The following is an 8,559-nucleotide window of genomic DNA, read 5'->3' on the forward strand; positions in this document are numbered from 1 at the left end:
TTTGATAACAACTAAACGATCGGTTGAGCAAAACTAAACGATCGATTAAAAACAACCAAAACATCGTGTAAAAATAACTAAACGATCAGTTAAACAAAACAAAACGATCGGTCAAACAAAACTAAACGATCGTTTAAAACAACCAACCGGTCGTTTGAAATTAACTAAACGATCGGTTATAAACAACTAAACGATCGTTTAGAAAAACTAAACGATCTTTTAAAACAACGAAACACACCCGAGAATTGTTTACAACCGCGATTCAACATTTTAAAAAAAGTACGCGAATTTACAATATTGCCCATTTGGTAAAAACAACCGATATATACGTTCCGCCTTCTTCGTTCGTTTTTCGCCACTTCGCAATACACAACCGCACTGATCACTCACCTTCGTTTTCTCTCAGTCCATTGTTCTCTCAAACCATTTTTGTCTCAGTCCACATTTTTCGTCAACGTCAAAAGGTATTTTCCCGAACTTTTCCTACTATAACGTTACACTTTTCCTTTCTTTATATTTCAAACGTTTCGACTTCTGTCTTGAAAAACTATCATTGTGTTCTTAAATTATTATTGTGAAGCGTTTATGGTTTCAGATTCGACTTCTGTCTTCAATATAGTTCTCCAGATTGTTAAATTTATTACTTTATGATTAACTATATTTTCAGGATGGCTGTATCTAGCGACAAGTATTTCCCTGCCACTGTGTCATGCCAAGTGCATAAGATCGGTAGTCTTATTAAGGATAAACTAACCAAGGAACAGCTGCAAATGTTCGACAAAACAATTTTTGGTCCATTGCTGAATGTGAACATGGTCTTCAACGGCCAGTTGATCCATCATTTCTTGCTGATGCAGATACCTGAAGATGGTAACGTAAATGGCATATGTTTCTCAGTTTTGGGGAAGAACGTCCGTTTTACCCAAAAGGAATTCAACATCATAACTGGATTGTGGCCAACAAACAATCCATTGGAGAAAGATTGCGATAGCAAGCGCCTACCAAGTCTTCTATTCGGATTAGAAAATAAGAAACTAATAACATGCTTGAAAATTGAGGAAATTTTCAAGAATTTTAAGTTTACAAATGATGACGATGCTGTGAAGGTCGCCTTGGCTGTCTTTATAGAAACTGTGATGGTCGGGAAGGATAAGAAAACACAGTTTGACATGGATATTTTGGGAAGAGTTGATGATGAAGAAGCATTTAAAAGCTTCGATTGGTCTACTTTCTTCTACACTCGTCTGCTCAACAGTTTAAAGACAAGTCTCCAAGGAAAAAAAGAAGCATACAAGCTGAAGAAGACAACAAGTTCCAAAGCAGTGTCATACTACAACATCAAAGGCTACGTGCTTGCTTTTCAGGTGATTTTTATTTGTTCATACACTTTAAGTAAATGGCAATTGAACATCAAAGTTTAACATATTTGTTTAAATGTTGTAGGTGTGAGTTTATGAAGTACTCTCAACTGCAAATGAGCACCTGGCCACAAGAAACAGTAAGGGATTAATCCCTAGGATATTGAGATGGAATTGTATGCAAGCTCCATCTTACAAAATGTTGCAGAAGAACATATTCGACAACAAAAATGTAAGTAAAACTTGTCAGCGATCGTTTAATACAATTACACAATCGTTTAATACAATTACATTGCAGACTGTTGTACAACCTAAACTGAAGATGTCAACCCAAGAGAAGGCTTTCATGGAGAGTCGAATTCGAGGGGATGATAACATGCAAATGGAGGACGATGAATCCATTGGAGCAATGAACAACAAATCATTGGAGCAATCAGACTCATCTCCACAAAGAGAACAATTGTCACCTCAAAGACAACAAAGTCAAACAGTGGCTAACGAGTCTGAAATGCATCCAATCACCAAGAAGAAACATTTCAGATCAAAGAAGTCCAATGACAAAGAAGAACAAAGTCATTTAAAATCCTACAAGAAACTGAAGAAGGAAATAAAAGAAGTTCGTAAGGATTTATCCACACTGACTTCTATAGTCTGTAGGATGGATGACACAATCACAAATCAGTCATTGGAGCTGTATGAAATGAAGCAGATGTTGGAGAGATTGGTCCAGGTAAAATTTGTTTTCATAATACATTAGTTACACGATCGTATAACTTTGATAGACGATCGTTCATCAAAGTTACGCGATCGTTTTACTTTGATAGACGATCGTTTATCAAAGTTACGCGATCGTTTACTTTTATATACACGATCGTTTAACAATACATTATTTTTTTAATTTTATGTTCCTTTTTATTTGTTGATTAGAATCAAACTGAAAATCAAGGGAATGATCATACTGATTAGAATGACAATGAGTATGTTGTTCAAGAACAACATACTGAACAACAACCTACTGAAGAACAACATACTGAACAACAACATACTGAACATCAAGAGGAAACCCAAAGGTTAACATTTCATTCATTGTTTACTAGTTTATAAATACCTAACAATTGTATTTTTTTTCTTATTCTCATTTTTTTTTCTCATTTTGTTTAGGGAACGTCAATAGGAATGTGGTAGTGATATAAGCATAGACGGCAGGGATGCAGACTTGCTAATGACTATAAGAGATATATTGGATAGTCTAAGTGATAGAATTCAAAAAGAAACAGACCTGCCACAAATGATTGCTACCCTTCCACTTGTGAGCCAACCTCTTGCACTTTGTGAATTGGCTCTATTGGATCAAACTGTACAAATTGTAAATGAAGAATCTCAACTGGTATGTATACACAACAAATTTGTAGTCGTTTGAATTAATAGTTTGTTACTTGTTTAATACGATTACATTGCAGGAAACAAAAAAAAACAGGTTGAGATTCAAAAAAATGATGAAGCAGTTACTTTGGTTGAAAAAGAACCAGTAACTGTGCCTGATAAAGATGAACAAGAAAAACCAATAAAGAGAAGAAAGTTATGTAAAATAGAAAATAAAAACGTGCAAGATGAAGATGAACAAGGTAATCCACCCACAACATCTACTCAGATCATATCAGAATCTACAAAACCTGTCCCAGATGTGGAAATCAGAGAAGTAGATACATATAATCCGATGTGGCAAGTGAATCCAAAATTATGGAAGGAATACTTACAATGGAAAAGATCAAGAAAAACAACCCATGAACAAAGGAAAGTAGTCTCCACAACCAGAAAGAAAGACTTTTTCAAACAGCTTGAAGAAAACACATGGGTACATGGAGACGTAAGTACTCTTCCCAAACAATCGCTTCTATTAACTAAACGATCGCTTATATTAACTAAACGATCGCTTCTATTAACTAAATGATCGCTTCTATTAACTAAACGATCGCTTCTATTAACTAAACGATCGTTAAGTTAATATTACACGATCGCTTATACTCTCCTTTCATTCACTAAACGATCGTTTATTTTTTCTTTGTAGACATTGGATTTGCTATTATCCCACTTGCAGAATAAAATGTTGCATCTCAAGCACCTTTGCAAGCGTTCTTTTAGAATATTACATTCCTCGTTTCTAGTAAGTTGTTATTCTTTAATTTTTTTTTGTATAAAAGTTAAACTGCATCATTATATTCTGACTAAATTTTTTGACTTGTTCTTCAAGCTTGGAATCAATAAACCAGACTGCATTGTTTGGAACCATATTTTCGATACTCATCTGGTGACACCAGATAATAAGAAAGCTGAATGGACAGACCCAACAGCACACCTAACTATATGGACATAAAAAGATGTGGAATACTATTTCAACACAGCTGTTGGTGATTACGACCAAATACCAGGGTGGGGAGATGTCAACTACGTGATTAGCTGCATCAACATAAAAGAACACTGGTTGGCTATTGTAGCTGATATGAGAAAATGCAAGATCTACGTGTTCGACTCAATGCCAAATTATGTTGAGCAGAAACTTGTTGATGAAGCTCTTCAAATGCCTGCACGATGCATTGCCTCACTCGCAATTGCAATTGGAGTCAACCTCCATTCAGATCATTTCACATATGGCCCTTGGCCAATACGCAGATCGAAGGCCAAATTACAGAAAGGGCGTTCATTGGATTCTGGAATTTTCTGTTCTAAATTTGTTGAATGCATTATAACTAGTAGTGACATTGGTTGTCTAACTGTGCCAAACATGAAACTGTTTAGACAACAATATGTGCTGGAACTTTGGGCCAATAAATACTTTTGCTAAATAAAAAAAATATATATTTCGTTCTTGTACTTTTGAGTTAATATTTGTATTCGTCTATATTATTTTTTTATGTAATTTTTATAGAGAGAATAACATATTATAATTTTAAACTTTGTTATAAAATAAATACTTTGTGATATTTTCAATTAAACGTGGCCAAAATTGAGAAAGAGAGTTAAGATTTGTATTCGTTTAGATACATATCACAAAATATTCGTGTAGAGAAATACTCATCGCGCACATATGTTTAAGCGATCGTTTAGTAAAGTCTAAACGATCTTCTTAATAAACGTCAAAATATTAAGCGATCGTTTAGTAAAGTCTAAACGATCTTCTTAATAAACGATGTTTAAGCGATTTCCTAAACGTTCAAGTGAAGAGTATTAAGCGATCGTTTATATGTATGACACTAATGTAAAAGATCGTGCACATATCTTTACACGATCGTTTAGCAAAGTCTTAACGATCTTCTTAAAATCATAAAAAATATTAAGCGATCGTTTAGCTACAAGTAGTTTTGCAACATAGAGAATAATCGATACTACTAATTGAAATGGCAATTGATACTAATTGAAATGCAACATAGAGAATAATGGAAAAGTCAATTGATACTTGTGATTTATGTAAATATTTCAATACATAGGAGTGTTGGTCCATAATTGAAATGCTAATTGTTTTCTAAAGTAGGACATGTTTTCTTGACATAATGTATCTAAACCAACACCAGCAGCTATGTACTCAAAATACTTAATTGTGAATACGCCACAATCACTATTATTTCGTTGAAGTGGAATTGAGTCAACAATGACAATTGGCCAAGGTTCCTTGTATGTCGATGATCTACCTCTCCTATCAAAGAAGCCAGTACTATCTAACAACTTTGGCAGCAACTCTCAAATGGGCAGTAATATGTTTGTCATCTCTTTGGCAGTTGTAAGTGACGGAAGCGAATCTCATACCTTCACTTGACAACTTACCAAATCCAAGCATAATAGAACCCAATGGTTGCCATGGACATTGAATGGAGAGTAAACGTAATCAACACTTGTCCAAGGATCTTGGAAGTCCTCTTTTGACCCGACAACATAGTCGACCAACCTATACTCTTCGTTCCAGTCAAACGGGCAATTCTCTTTAATACATTCTTTGTATAGGGGCCACTTCGTAACTAAAATGCGCTGCAAAGAAAAACATTCAAACGCAAATATCAGACCAAAAGACAAATATCAAATGCAAATACATACATAAAGTAACGTGACGATTCCAAACATAAAGATTGTGTCTGCAGTTGTGAAGTTCTGAGAAGGTATCCCGGCTGCCTTAATCTTCAAACGAATGAAAAGAAAAAGTGCATCCAAATGCTAATAGAAACAAAAGTAAGCAGTAAATGTATAGAACCATAACAATGAAAAAGTTATAATGGCATAAATGATAAGATAATCTCTTACCTCATCCGCCAACCACCGGCGACACATAAACAAGTCTCTGAAAAAAACCTTCGATTTTTTCCCATGAAAGGTTTCACGCACCTCGTCTGTACGCTTGTCTGTAATCCAAGCTCGAAGTCTATCTAAATGGACGTCAAGTATTTTGTGCATAGGATCATAAACAATTGGTTCAAACTGAGAGGTACTGGTGGTTGATGTCACAGACCGTTTAGGTAGAGTTATGAATGGGGTTGATAGGTAAACACTTGCACGCTTTCTACGGGCGGGCCGAACGTGTGGTCGTTGAGTGAGAAATGGTTCTATCTCTGTGACGTCGTCATCGTCAACGACATCTATTGGCTCCTCTAAACCAATATCAACCTTCTTCTCCAACACATCTTCGTCGCCCTATGGAAGCTCATAATGCATTAGTGTGGATAATGATAGAAATTAAACATCAATATTAACAAGAACATGGAACCAAACCTTCCTTTAAGTTCAATGTGTTCATCCTCCTTTGGCATTCTCAACCAATTAGGGGTACCGCCTGTGTCAACATCTTCAGTCTTAGCATTATCCACTTCTTTACTTTCTAATGTATGATCTACTAAGCCTTCAGACACCTTGCGGTCCCCTTCGTCATCCTATGGAACCTCAAAATGAATTAGCGAGAACATGCAACTTAACGTATGAGTAATTACCAAATATGAAACAACTAACGTCAATACACTTAACAGTTTCATTCCTAACCTTTCTTTGAAATCCAATGTGCTTCAATGTGGTTGACATCATGCCCTTTCAATTCGTCAATATCTGATTTTATACTATTAAGCTGCCCTTCAACAACCGCTACTCGATCTTGGAGATTCCGAATAGCCTTTTTCATCTTAGTCTTGGACTTCTGTTTCTTACTCTTTTTGAAGTCATCTTCATCATTAACAACTTCTCTTACTCTTTTTGAAGCACCATTCTTCGACTGAATAATGGTAGATGAGCGGAAGTTTTCAAAAAGTTCACCTGAAGCAATTTTCAACTGCTCCTCTTCAGATGTCATCTCAATGACCGCCTTAATTATAAACTGCAAATAGAAAAAGGCAAATGTATTTAGGACAAAGAAATAAGCACAAAATCATGTGATCCTTAAGTACTATTGCTTGCTACTTACCATTGGCGAGTCAAACACCTGGCTTATAGTTTGGGACTTTGGTGATTGTTGGCACACCCACCTCAGCATTCGTGGTATGGCATGATCGTTTACTTTATCTACACCACATCCAATGATGGTTGGTATAGACTCATATGCCCAAACCTATTCGACATTTGACAAACAAGTTTAGGAAGTGCCACAAGATATATATAGATATATAAACAAGTGGTTTCACAATCGTTTGAAAACAACTAAACGATCGTTTAAAATAACTAAACGATCGTTTAAATAACTAAACGATCGTTTAAATAACTGAACGATCGTTTAAAATAACTAAACGATCGTTTAATTTTAAATGTATGCATAAGTTTTGAAGTAAGAAGTAAGAAGTCACATACCTGTAATGCATGCGGAAATCCATTGATAGTATATTTTTTTGTCTGTGTTGATTTCTTCTTTCCCTTGGCATATTGCTTATCCAAGGCTCTTTTCAAGGCACTTAACATGCGTACAAAAATAATCCGACCCCAATCATAATTATTAAATGTATTCCAATCATCAGCAATCTTGAAAAAATCAATGTCGTCTTTGGTTCGCCTATCTTTTCCCAACAAAGATATCTCTATAAAGTAGACTAAAGCTAATTTCACAATATCATCGTCATCACCCTCGTATTCCAAAAATATATCCTCTAAGTCGCTAACATAAATACACTCCTTGTCTTTGAAAAACTTCTCCAACAGTTGACTATTCCCAACCAACTGAATATAGTCCTCTTTAGGATCCCATAGTCCAGTTATGATGTTAAACTCTCTCCTACCGAAAGTACAAACAACGCCCCCTAGTAAGAAACTTATAGAATCCTTTCCTTCATCTTCCACCTCCCTTAACAGTAAGTAGTGGATGAGTGGCCCATTAAAGACAATATTTAGGTCCAAAAAGTGCCCAAACTTTGTTTTCCTAAATAAGGCTAATTGATCGGGTTTGAGTTTGACCTTAATATTATGTGTTGTCTTTTCTAAATGAGACAAACAACTTACTAGGGAATAAAAATGATGGGAAGGCTTAATCTTGTACAAGGGTCCGTCGGTCGATGTCAAGATTGAAGCCTGAAGAAAAAGGAACAAATTCCAGTAAATAAGTCGATTCCAAAACCAAACATTTACAGCAAATATATTGAAAATGGGTTACAGATAAAACTCACTGAAATAAGAGAAAACGCTCAAAGTTGATTCTTAGGTTCGAAAAGGAGAAGCGACGAAATGCACTGAAGGACCGACGACAGACGAACAGTCGGAGTATTTTCGAAGAGCAGAGCGGGAAATTTCAAAAGCCAACGAAAGAGATGTTTTTTTTTACTTCAGGTGTTCTACGCGAAAGAGAAGGAAAAGCGAACGTGGGTAGGCGAAAAATTCAATAGAGAGGGATAGAAATTTAATGAAGGGCATTTTTGTCCATTCACACCTAAATTGTCCTAAAAGTCTTTCTTTTGAAAACTTGTCCCAAAATTCATTTAAACCTCTTTTTTTAACCTATTTTTGGCAATTTCTCATCTATCTTCTGCCACATTTGTGGACAACACAAGAGTATATTATGCAAATTAGTAGCTTTACATCTAATTGCACAGCTTCCCAATGATATGTGTTGACACGATATATAAGAAGATCCCTAAAAAGGTTGATGTTTTATGCATGTTTCATCCTATTTAAGTGGTAGTCATATCACCATAAAATAATGTATTGTGACTGAGCATAAACTCTAAAAGAAAAAAAAAAACAAGACAAA

Source organism: Cucumis melo, chromosome 12 (genome assembly GCF_025177605.1).
Source record: "Cucumis melo cultivar AY chromosome 12, USDA_Cmelo_AY_1.0, whole genome shotgun sequence".
Classification (NCBI taxonomy): domain Eukaryota; kingdom Viridiplantae; phylum Streptophyta; class Magnoliopsida; order Cucurbitales; family Cucurbitaceae; genus Cucumis; species Cucumis melo.